A 13,171-nucleotide genomic window follows, 5' to 3' on the forward strand; every position below is an offset into this window, starting at 1 on the left:
TGGGGCACGAATATCCATATTTCTATTCACATCGTGGCTGATATCCACTGTGGTGAATAGGAATCTAAATTTTAGTTGTAAAAATGTAAGCCATTCACTCTTTGGTTAATTCTGATTTATTGACAAGTCTCTCATTAAATTTTTTGACTTTAGGCTCTGAGTCTAAATTTAGTAGGAGTAATTAATTATAAAAAATAGAATAAACACTCATTTTTGTAAGTATATGCAAAGAATGCAAGTATATTTTCTAAAGCCCAAGTTTTCTTTTTTTTTTTTTTGTATAAGAAATAACACCTGCTTATAAAAAAACACCTCCTTTTGCTGTTTATAATGTGGTTGAGAAGTACGTTATAGTATTGAGTGAAAATTTCTATCTGAATTTAAATGAACTAATTACAGAATAAAACTACAGTAAAAAAAAAAAATCACATCTTAGAATTTTTTTTGCTTAATTTTGTTTTATACCAGGTGTGATAAATGTGCAATAGGATAAGTGAATGCAAAAAAAAAAAAAAAAAAACAGATTGCCAGGGCTAAATGTATATTATGAATTAATATTACTCTAGTCATTATTGGATCAAGTTTATATTCATTTAGTAGCTTTAAGTCCACAGAAATATGAATATTTTTAAGCCATGTTGTAAACAGACCCTGTTACGTTTCTCTCTACCTGAGGGATAACAGGACTTCTATCTCAAATCTATTCAGCATATATTTTTTAGTTGCCAACAGAGTTCCAACACTTGTGTAAGGTTGTGAGGATAGAAATGCCAGTCCAAATTTTGTGTCAGGAAGGTGCTCATGGTCAGCATGAGGGCACACAAACAAACCAATAATTATCATACAATATTATATGCATTGTAAATGAGTATCAGAGTAACTAACTGTAGGGGGAATCACAAAAACAGAAACCTTCACAGAGGAAGGAAGTGGCACTTGAGCTGAGTGATGACACACGTTTCCTACAGTTAAATGGGCCAAGAATTCAAGAGGGAGTCTACTCCAGACAGAGGGAACAGCATGTGTGAAAGTACACCATTAAAGAAAAGCAAAAACAAAAGACAAATCTTGCCAGAAAAGATGAGTATGTTATATTTAGCAAGTTGTGGGTATGATAGGATAGTATTTCCCAGCAAATATTTTGTTTGGAAAGGGTAAAGAATAAGGATAAAGGTGATACCAGCAAACAAAAGACCCTCTCCCCCCACACACACACAAAAACGGGAATATTTAGAGAAGGAATCTGATCAAGAATGACCAGAAAAGAAGGGAAACAACCAAGAGAAATGGATATTTCAAAAAACAAAAGGAGAGATGTGTCCTTTGCCTCCACAAAAAGTCGTGGCACAAGTGACCAGCTATTCATGGAAAATAGGGCTGCCGTTTTGCATTTTCAACTTGCAAAATTTAATTGTTTTGTATCCACTAACTTTACATAGCATGTCAACTCATTTAGGAATCTAGCCTAGGGTTGTATTTTACTACTAATGTATCTTGAAATTGTAAGGAAGCAGCATAAAACATGTAATGTTAGTACATTCATATTTTCTTGGCCACATTAATGGTTACGTTTTTAACACTCTTAAGTGGATTTATTATAGCAGTCCTTTCAGAGTAGTATAATTTCATTGCTAGAGGTAGATCAGATTTTAGTTTCTGAATGTCAATTATGTCCTGTAGGTTATTACTTTCAAAAGAGCCTCCAGAATTCTGAATTGCAACTCCATATTTTTAAAACTCATTTTGTCATGGGGTCTCCCTACTGCTGTCAAAGCACTGCAGTGCACCAAAAATAGTCACACAAAAAAAGGAAACAAAAAAGAATAGCATAGTTAAGATGTATGTGTTGGACTAAGTAAATGCCAAATCAAAAATCAATAGATACAGGAATAATCAGTTCTCCTAAAATTAATATTTATCATGTAATTATACAACATGAATAACTTAGGAATCTGTGTCTTTCGTGTCAAATATGAAGAATACTAATAAGCCTCTTCTACACTTTGCAAAAACTCTTTTAGTTGATTCTCCCTAAAAGTTGTAGCTCTTTTTTCTCACAACTTAGGTAGTGTGAGTTTCTCCCCAGAGCATTTAACATTTCCCAGTATGAAACTTATTCAATACACCAGCTTCCCAAGGATGACATGTAAAGACTATAAAAATGGAGAACAATACTACTGTGCGTTGTATAGATTGTTCGTAGTCTGTCTTCTTTCAATAAATGTGAAAGAATAAAAACTTACTTTATAAAGAGAAGGAAACCTCTCAGAATAACTCCCTCAATCACTTCTAATAATAAGGTACTTATCTCAAGAAATCCTAGCTCTGTCCATGAACATCTTACTTGAAGAGCAATTCACGTTATACTTCATTTAAAGAAAAAAAGTCTGTACTGTTGTTTTTGCAGATTCATACTACCGTGTTTCCCCAATAATAAGACCTAGCCAGACAATCAGCTCTAATGTGTATTTTGGAGCAAAAATTAATACAAGACCTGGTGTTGTTATGTTATGTTATGCTATGTTATGTTATGTTGTTATGTTATATTATATAAGACCTGGTCTTATAGTGAAATAAGACCGGGTCTATATTAATTTTTGCTCCAAAAGACGCATTATAGCTGATTGTTCAGCTAGGTCTTATTTTCGGGGAAACACAGTATGTGTCCTATGAAAGTTGTTTTCATCTGTATTCAAGCTATTAGAAATGCCTTACTCAAAATAAAATACGCTAACTCAAAAATAAAATTTCTTGATACAAAAATATTGAAAACAAGTGATATGAAATTCACATAAACTCCCTTTATTATCTTGGCATATCATATTAATGAACACCTTACCACAAGGACAAGGCATTATTTATTGACATAGTCACTGCTGTTAACTGACTCACACCACACTAGGCTATAAAAATTTTCCTCCTTGCAGGTAACGTATTTAATTTCCAGAAAATTGAAATACGTATGTGTTATTAAAGTACAGAGTATATAATGTATGATAATCACAACTTGGGATCACATCTGTGCCAATTGAATTGTCTCATCAGAATGTTTGTTAAGTTGATGATAGCGTCTATAGGCAACAGGAAAAATATATCTACTTGATATTGGAGAGTATCTACATTTTATTCATGTGTTGCTGCGGGCCATAGGTAACCCTCTCAATCCTGACAACTGAGAGGAGTTAGTAGTACAACCCTTGACAATTTGTGTTCCGCCGGCTGATCCGAATTCCAGTTGGCTGTGAAAAATGTCCAGTTTATGCTGGCAGGAAACCTTCCCTTATCAGAAACTGACAGTAAGAAGCCTAGCCCGTGGGGAGGTTATCAGTGTAAATCCTAGAAAGCTGATGCAAATGCTGCATGCATGAACATGCACTGATTTTTCCTTTTTCCCAAAGTGAAGTAAAGATAGATTTTCCATATAGCAACTCAAGAAATTCTGCCATTTGATACAGATTGAACATGTTTTTAAATAAGGGAAACCAAAAATACTGGTTATAAAGCACCATGACGCTTACCATGATTTATATTATAGGAAACTTAAGAACATGCTTTTGTAGAAAACATACCAAATAATCCAGAGTGGAATCTGGATGATGTCTGTGGGATTTGAGGTTATTAAGGAAGACAGCCAGTATAATGTGCTTGTATGACGAGCTAGAATGAGATAAACCGGCAGAAAGATTTGGAGGATCAGTAGAAAGAAGGATGGAGGGAAGGATGATTGAACTGTGAATGGGCAGACAGAAGGATGAATAAAGAGCTCGTATTTTCCCACATCCTGCAAAGAAGTAAGGAGAATAAAACAGTCACTGTCCCTAAATGGAATGCAAACTCTTTACAATTGTAGTATTTTATCTACAGTTTCCACAAACTAGCCCACTTTAGTCAAAGCTATTTAAAAATAAAAAGCTACACTTATGGTGCTATTTCCCTGTTATTTCAGAAAGTAAGTATCAGAATTCGTTGAAGGTTAGTGCTACACCTTTCCTATCCACCACTTTTGAAATAACAAGTAGGTGAGCATATTTTACATAACATCTCAATCAGAAATGCGTATCAGAGATTTTTTACAGTCCTTAAATTCTCTAGGAAATATAGTGGTTTTCTTTCACTTTCTATTATGCTAGAAATATATCAAAGCTGTCCCATGAAATAGAAATGCTTTCATGTTTCTTGACTTTTCTATAACATCATTATATAGATGTAAATTATAGAAAAAAACAACTTTTTTTAAATTTACTTACATAAAAATGGCACAAGGATCCCTAAAAATATGAACAGATATATAAAGTTTGGTTATGAACACTTTTGTTGGGATAGATTAATGAAGGTAAGAACACTTTTCATAGTTTATCATATTTCTAAGCACATCATGTTGTGCTCTACTCTTCTTAATGTAGTAAATAAAAAAGGTACCAAATCACACAATGGCTACATTTTGGAAACAAAGCCTACACTGATGCAGGGAGAAATAAAAAGCACTGTAATGTAATTATAGAATAATTAAAATATAGGAAATCCCTGAAGGAATCAGATCCTCCTAGGAAATCAGTTCTCTGGATATTTTGTGGGAGAGAAGAGCTATCACCCTATGAAATTTCTATGTGATAAGTAGATTACAAAATAGAAAGTGAGATGCCAAGAGGTTTCAGCCACTGGGATGGAAGGTAATAAAAATTTCCATGCTGGGAATTAGATTAAGGAGGTCAGTGGTCTACCCCAGAGGTAACTTAGAATTTTTAGTAGAGGAAGAGCTTGCTAACAAGATGTTGGGAAGTAGTCCACCAAAACGCAATCAAAGAAAAATATAAGGCAGCTCGGAAGTCATGTAAACATGAAAACAGTATGCTTATAGTACCTTTGGCTCAGCCAATATTTAATAAACAATTGTTTTTTATATGTTTATCATTTGTAACAACAGTACAGTTTTCTTTCCAGTTGTCTGCAAATTAGCTCTTGAGCATGTCAAAAACACTTTAAAAAACATTATTTCAACAAGGGTTTATATTCACACACATCCTTAAATAACTATTCATACCTCTAACTTTGAATAGAGAAAACATGATCTAATTGTTAGATCAAATGATGAGAGTCAAAATTCATGTACATTTTCAGTTTGGCCACTCATTTAAGAAGGCTTCATTTATATATATTCTTTTTTTTCCTTTTATTTCTCTTTTCTAATTATATAGTTGGCTTAAAAATCTTTTGAATTTTCATCTTAAGGCCACTTTCAGAAGATCCCCACATATAACAGATAATCAGGAAGCCTGATTTTTATTGCTGTTTGTCCTTGTATCCTTATGCACATTGCTTAACTTTATTTGCCTAAAAATACCTATTTAATGACTCTCCCATTCCATTGCCTGCAATATGGCACATTAGAATAACTGAAAATCATCCTTTATAAAACACCTAGACATGGAGACTACAATATCATTTTAAATGCTTTTAAGAGCAGAGCAGATGTCTTGAAACTGAATGATTCCCCAGAACAAACCAGGAAGGTTGAACTAATGTTTTCTGTGGTCATTCTCGGGTAGGGATGGGGCAGGAGGAGGGTTACAAATCACGGGAACATAGCGGGAGTGAAGCCAATAAGGATCATGACACTCAACTTTTACTCAGAAAAAGTGAGTACAAGCAGAAATATTGCATTACTTCATTAACCTCAAAGGGTTATAGCATCAAGGAGTAAGCAGAAATTCAATTTACCTATAGAGGGAGATCACCAGCAGGTCAGCCTCCGCCTCAGGTCAAACCTGTTCTAAGAATTCTAACTATGGTCCAGTACTCACAAGTTTAAGTTTCAATTTTATGGTACTTCCATGATTCCAAAGACCACTGAGAAATTAGTATAAGTCATGGTGTCTAACCAATGGTACCATTGGGGTGCCTGACATAATTAAAAACAAAAATTTTGAAGAGAAGAATCCTTTAACCTAAGTCACAGTATTTCACCAGATAAAGTACACCATTTATAATTACAAACTACATGAAGAAAAATAATCCATTTTGAACAGGATTTTAAGTGTCCAACAGTGTAAGATTAGACTCAAGATTGGGAATATAAGAAATATCAGATAGAGACCATAAAATACATATGCTAAAACTTATTAAAGATGAAAGGAAAAATTCAAAACATTAAATATAATAAGTCATAATGAAAAAGAACTGATAAAAAAAGAAATAGAAGTTCTAGAACTAAAAAAATACTTTTACTGGAAATAAACAAATACAGTAAATAGGTAGATTAGACAGATGGAGATTACACAGTTATTAGGAAACTGAAGACAAATGTTAGGAAATTAATTATTCAAATTGCCATACTGAAAAAAGAAGTTGAAAATGAAAGCAAAGATAATAGTCATGCAGAATTAAATAAGAAGGTTCAAAATGAGAGAATCAAGGTAAAAGGAGAGAATTTTCTAGAACCAATCAAAGCCAAGAATACAGAATCAAGAAAAACAATTTCTAAGCAGGATAATAATATATGCACATTTAGGTACAAAGTACTGAGATTTCAGCTCATAAACTACAAAGACATTAAAAGGAATACAGAGAAGGAAAAAATTAACTATAAAAGAATTAACAACAGTGAAATTCTCAACAGCTACAGAAAAGCAAAATAACAAAAATTCTGTATTAAAAGTACTGAAAAGAAAATAACTGTTAAGTTAGAATTATTTATCCAGCTACCTATCATTATGGACTATTGGCAAAATTAAGACAAAAATGGAAGGGTTTACCTCTAATAAACCCTCACTGAAAGAACTTCTAAATGGTAATGTTTAGGAAGAAGGAAATTGAGCCAAGAAGGAGAAGAATTCAAGATGTACAAAGAGTTGTTAAATATCTGTGTAATCTATATAACTATAGATATGTATAAACTAATAACTTACTAATAACTTTCATGGCTAAAACACTGTACAGTTGGTCAACGAACAACATTAATATATGAGGGGAGGAAAGACAAGCAATATATTATTTGGAAAAGGATAGAGATACTGAGCACCCTTATATATTATGAAATCATGTTGTTAAAATTTAAGGATAATTATTAAATTAGTAATTATTAATATTTACTTGTGTAATAATATGAGATAAAAATCAGTTATTAATAATTAAATTACATATACTTTCCAGTCCAGCAGAGGAAATAAAAGGACTAAATAAAATTCAATCAATTCAATAAGAGGTACTGAATAAGAGGAAAAAAAATCATCTTTTTCACAGAGATAATCTAATACCAAATAAGAAGATTAAAAATCTAGAAATATGACTTTTAAATGTCAGAGTCAAAGGTTAATACAGAAAATCATTTTATTTTAATTATTACAGCATCTATGAGACCAGCCAGCTGTATTATAAGTGTTTACAGTGAGTGATCAAAGATTATGGATTACTCAGTCTCAACATTTACCACTTCCAGCAAATACATAAACACATTAACATACCACACACTGTATTTCCCAGGCAATAATGTCGCCTTTATATACAAAGTACTGGGGAAGATTTTATTTTCTCAAAGAAATAACATGAAATTGACTTACGTTATATATGTGTACAATGTCAAAACTATTCCAAATATTGAATGTTTGTATCATTTAAATGGCATTTGATAGAAAATTTTCTTGGATTATCAAAAATGCCCAGAATTTTCTTCAGTAGTTTTGGAATCAAGAATAATCTCCACAAATATAACACTCAATAAAAATTATGTTGCCAAATTGATATTTTTCCATAAAACATGAAGTGACTGCAAACTTTTAAAATTGAAGAAGAGAAACATCTGAAATTCATGAGTGTTTCATACATATCTTCCTTTCTGTCATTCTAGATTTTCTCACTTTGCTAACAGGAAACATCAATGACACTGGCACTATTATGTAACCAAAGGTAATAACAAAGGAATTATTACCTATGGAAGATAATAAAATTCATTATGCATGTTGGTATCTTAGACAAAGTCACACCCCATGTGCTGATAAAATATGTGAATGATATTAAGCTAATAAGGATAAAACATATTGGATAATATTATGACACAAAAAGATATTAATAGGCTAAAAACAATGGAATTTCTCCAACAGTGTGTGAAGCCTAAGGAAATACAAATACCTACACGTAATTCCCAAATGCCCACTGTGAAAGAAAAGAATATAATAATGATGAGAATGATATGATGATAGTGACAATATCGATTGCATTTATTAAGGCACTATGTTAATTATTTGGTTGCTGTGAAGATTAAAAGATTAAGGTGGGGGACAAACAGTTGGAATCAGTGACTTAATGTACAACTCATTCCGTGTCTGTTTTTCCAAGTGTTACTCCAAGTGTTACCAAACATTAATCACAATCTGACTGATGAAGTGCTACAGATTTAGATATCTCACTTGTTATCCCTTCATTAACTCAGTAAATGCTTATTGAACAATGATTATGTTGCATCACTGGTTTAGATGTTGAAGAATGTTTTAAAAAGCAGAGGTGATCCCTGTCTTTAGGGAGCTTATGGCCTAATCGTAACCTTGTATTTAGAGCTTTATTTACTGGGGGTTCAGAACTGACCCTTCCCAAGATTGACATGGAATAATGTTTGCAGACATGCCAGGGCGGGGCTCTTCAGTTAAGCTCTGAAAGCACACTACAGCCGTGGTCCATCCTTAATAAAGAACCTGTATCCTTATTCATTAGGTGAATTGCTTTTCTGGGAAGTACATCTCCTCAAAATGCAATTTAAGAATCACCTGCATGCTTTAAGAAAATGCAAAAATCCCTGGATGTTATGCATAGATAGTATGATTCTGTAGGTCTGGAAAGGGTGTATATTTTACAAGCACCATCGTGATGATAATCAGGAATCGATTTTACCAAAAAGCTCATAATAGTCCCCTTAAAAGGTTCTTTCCAATGCTTTGGGAGAGACTGGGGTAGGGGCAGGGAAGTCCAGGTTTTCTGAGCCCCAAAGCTTATGCAATTTAGGGAACCCTCATTATTAAAAATAAAAATAAAATAAAAATAAGAATTGTAGTACAAAGTCACTAAAATCTCTGCCAGGGTTTCAGAAGGGGCATGTGTATGTGAAGGGCCCTGACACATAAGCTTCCCGGGCTCCTCAATAAATGTATCCCAAATACTAACATAGATTTTTGGCCTCTATTAGAGACAAAAAGAATCACGCCTTTAAAACGAGAAACAAACACAGACATTCATGTCATATAAAGCCTTGTTTCCCACAGTTCTGGAGGTAAGATTAGGGAGAAAACCGTAACTGAGAAAACTCACTGTATGGCTTCAGATGTGAACAGAACTTTCAGTTCTACTATAGGTCTTATTTGTACTCCCTGAGCCCTGCTTTTAGGTCTCTGAGCTGCAGATCTTTAGAAAGCCCCTGTACCTTACCTTGCTAATATTTAAGTTAGGAAATGGGAGAGGAAAAACACCTAGTACTCGCAGATACTGTTTCATCTTATACCTGTAACCCAAGATGGAAAGAAGACAAAGATGTTAGTTAAAGGGCCTTCCATTAATGAAAGAAAGATGGTGGATAAAATGTCACAAAAGCTGACACTATCAAGTCGCCGTAGTGTGTGTGCTTTTTGTAACCCTTAAGCACTGATTTCATCAAGTCCGTTGTGGATGAATGATAGCACCAGAAGGAATTTTGAAACGAGCACTCAGGGATGTGCACTGGTGAATGAATAGCATTTTTTCAGAGGCACAGCCCTGCTATCTAAAAATGTAAAAGAAATGGTTTGTGGCTGCCTATTCCCTGCCTTGCTGATGATTGCTCAATAGGGAGCAGCTACTCTCACCAGTGTTAACAGAGGAGTGCAAACTACATTGTGGAGCTCATTAATATTTATTCCTTCTAAAAGCAATGGGCAATAAAAAGGGAAATAAACCAGGGAGAATAGCAATGGAAAAAGGAAGCCATGACAACAGATTCATCTCGGAAAGGTCTCACCATTTATTGTGCACAAAAATACATTTGAAATACAAGGATCTATATTATTAGTCTGGAATCCGCTAAAAATGCCTGTTATTGGGTGAACGAGTATATAGGGGGGAAAATTGAATATCGAACACAATTGAATAATGCAAAATAGCCATCCATATTCTTGTAATTATATGATGCCCCTCTTTACAATTTCACATTTTCAATATTCAACAAATCTACACAGCACCAGAGTCTCTGCTGTATCTGTGCATAGACAAGAACTTTCTCTAAGCCTAGGATCCCCTATCTGTTGCAACAGAGACCAGTGACATTTCTGTTCCTGTTCTCTTGGTGCTCCTCTATTTTCTGCTTTGAAATGCTTCAAAGGTCATCCCAACTATCCAAATAGTTCCTCCTATTTCAAATAATCCTTTTCACACTATAAAAACTCACTAATCTTTCTTCATCGAAACTCTATAATCTTTTCATACTGTATTGCCCAATTTACCATTTGATTACATGTACTTCTATTCTTTTACAATTGCCTCATGAATATTCGTGCCAACTTTCCATGATTTTAAGCTTCTGAAGAGGGAATGGCCTTATTTTCCCTCCTGAACTTTAGCATTATCCATCATTCTTTCCATAGGACTGAGTACGTTTGTTAATTGTGTCATTTAGAAATATCTTTAAGAAAGACAGAGAAAGCCCTTCAGACAAAGGACATTGACTTTCTTCAATCTCATTTATAGTATTTCATTTCAGATTCATCTATATGCCTCACTAACTTCATTCTTTTCCTTCTTTGCATTCCTTTCCTCTGCAAAGGCTTAATGAGATAACATATGTAAAACATCCCAGCATAAGGCCTTGCACTTATTATATGCCAAATGAATAGTAATTGCTTTTGTGTATGTTTCCTTTTTCGTTAAATTGATAAAAAGGGAGGATTTTTTTTTTTTTTAAGTAGTAGGTTCACTCAAAACTTTTTTGCGTGTAAGCAAGACATAAGTGTATACTGGCCTTGCTAGTTCAGAACCATAACAGTGGATGTTTAATTCATGGAGTCTCTCTTTACAATATATTCCAAAATCCTGCCTCTTTACTTTCATTATATATGAAATTGCTGCTTTCTTGGAAAAAGTAGACTTTCTTTGTATCATTTCAGAGTAAAAAGAACTAGAACTAAGTTTACTTCCATAGTTATTGGAGACAGACAATTATAGCTTCCCTTACTTTGTGCCACTGAATCCTTGAGAAGTTTAAGTAGCACTCCGGTGCTTAAGTATTCCAAAAGAAATGCTTGCAATAGACCTAGGATTCTTTGCTCTGAAAAGGACACTTTCACCATTGTTCAACATGAGAATTCCACACTGGTTCATCTGCCTGTTACATTACATGGGATTCCTGGATATCTACAAACCACACCGGTTAGGCAGCATTCTGCCCTGGAGACCTTCACTCTCTGTGTCAAAATAATATTAATGAATCAATGCAGAAAAAAAATATTGTTTTACAGGTTCTCAGCTAGGTCTGTTTAGAAAGCTATGAATCAATTAAGTTCCTCCTCCATTAGGAATTTCCAGAAGTACTTTAAAAATAAAACCATGATGTTTTTCACTAAGAAAGCTGTTGATCCATTTCTCACTGTCTTAAAAATCCATAGCAAGGGAAGAAGCAAAGAAACGAATGTATTATGATAGTCTTTTCCCATTGCATGACTAAATGGATAATTAGAGAATAATTTTCCCAGATCTACTGAGATAATACGTGACAAAGGACAGCCTTAAAGCCAGTTTTTATTTTTACTCTAAAGTCTAAACTCTATCAGTCATAGTCTCCTGCCTTATGAATTTATTTCTGAGTAAATAACTGAGTACAGCAACTGTCCACAGCTTTATTAAAATCATTAGAAGTAAGCGCATTATGTCAAATTATCTGATAATCTCTGTTGCAAAAATAAATAAAAATGTCATAGAGATCTGCCTCTTATAACAGAAAATTGAAGGAAACTAGGCATAATTTAAGCCCTTTTTAGAATTCAACTAAGTTCATTCTCTGAGATGGCTCTTAAGGTCAAAGCAGAGTCTTCTCTATGGTTATGTGAACCAGTATTATGTTGAATCATATGAAATTGCTGTTTTTGTAGGTCAAGAGCTGTTGATTAGTGGCAATTTCATATGGTTCAACTGAATAGGAACCATCACTGTAGGGTATCAAGTTGCCCATGTGAACTACTCTCCTTGGCCTTCTCACCATCAGAATCAAGCCTGCAGCTACTGGCTGTGAATTGTAGTCACTGTTTCCATGCAAACAATATGTATGTATGCTGTATGTGGTGTGCTTCAAAGAGGGTAATGATGGTCTTCTATAAAAATATGTAGATTTCCCCATAGTAGATACTTTTTTATGGGGTGATAACTCATAGTGAGGGATTTAGAATGACTTGAATTCATCAAGCAGCTTTTACTCTATGTGCACTTAGAAAAGAAATCTTCTGCATTCAATGATGTGTTTTTCAATACTTAATCTATGTTCTACTTTGTTTTACGTAAATACTTAGAATAAAAGGGAGTTAATATGATTTTAAGGATTAAATGGAAAAGGAATAGGGGGCAAAGAAAAATGCTCTTAGGAAGAGAACATGAAACTACTAATGAATATAGGAAAGATAATATACAAAATAGGTGCCATAAGATTCTGTGACTTTCTTAATGTAGGACAGAAGTTTTGTCTCTAAGCTTGGCATAGCGAATGCAAAGAGGAACACTACATAATTATGAAACTTGCAGTGTCTGTTAGACAAGAGAAATCAGGTGTAAAAAAGAAGTACAATTTCTGGTTATAGGGTCCCAAAGTAATTCACCACTAGGCCTTCATAAAGACACTAGAACTGTATTGAATTACAATTCCATTAACATCTTTACAATAAACACCGCAATTAATTGTATAAGGAAGCTTTTGCTTTAAACAGTTTTTCTCAATATATGCCACTAGCATAAATATGAAAATATAACTCAGGAAAAGCAAATCAGTGGGGCTGAAGTGATATGGTATAGATTTATAGGTCTCTGCTAAGCAAGATAAGCCAGGAATAGAGTTCGGAATATCTAAATGAATGAGTGTACAGCTATGCCCTCAGGCAATGCTCCTCAGAGCTTTGATAGATATTGAAAGGCAGAGAGTTCCCTTATATCCCCTGACACAGGAATCTGGAGTACT

At 33.9% G+C, this 13,171-nt stretch overlaps 1 protein-coding gene across 1 annotated transcript in view; it reads left to right on the forward strand.

The window, feature by feature from the left end:
- The window catches only part of THSD7A (thrombospondin type 1 domain containing 7A), a 623,382-nt gene that overhangs the window by 448,391 nt on the left and 161,820 nt on the right, over positions 1 to 13,171 (forward strand). The gene's annotated exons all lie outside the window — the stretch shown is intronic.

The sequence above is a fragment of the Rhinolophus hipposideros genome (assembly GCF_964194185.1).
Source record: "Rhinolophus hipposideros genome assembly, chromosome: 18".
Classification (NCBI taxonomy): domain Eukaryota; kingdom Metazoa; phylum Chordata; class Mammalia; order Chiroptera; family Rhinolophidae; genus Rhinolophus; species Rhinolophus hipposideros.